Genomic DNA, 482 nt, shown 5'->3' with positions numbered 1-482 from the left:
AATGATTTATATGTTCTTGTTTACGCGTTTTGTTTTATTTTTGAGCATTGCTCATACTTTCCTTTGAGCACAATAAATATGGCGGTACATGTCTGTCTCTTTTGATTCCTATAATTACTAATTTAACTTTTTTTAATTTCTATGTAGCTATTGCAGTTGGCTTCTATGGGTTTTTCATATGCAAGTAAGGTTCCTATACCCTTCGCGCTCGAGAAAACCAAAATTTGACTGAAAACTGACTTCACAATAAAAATTAAATGGGTGAGTATTTCACTTAAGAGAGTTCTGTAATGTTACAAAGTAATATTAACGATTACTTTCAAACAAAACATTTTTTTAAGCGCCTCCTTAAAAATGTGAGAATATGAAAAATTATAAATCAATCAAAGGCAAATTTAAAATAATGAATTTTCATTCAAACGAAACTAGTTTATAAATTCTCTAATTGACTCATTGTAAAGACTCAAACTACTGCAATTTCT

This window comes from Dendroctonus ponderosae, unplaced genomic scaffold, assembly GCF_020466585.1.
Source record: "Dendroctonus ponderosae isolate FM_Combo_2020 unplaced genomic scaffold, Dpon_F_20191213v2 Dpon_F_20191213_1, whole genome shotgun sequence".
NCBI lineage: Eukaryota > Metazoa > Arthropoda > Insecta > Coleoptera > Curculionidae > Dendroctonus > Dendroctonus ponderosae.
The sequence above is the reverse complement of the archived record's forward strand: the minus strand, read 5'-3'. Positions refer to the sequence as shown.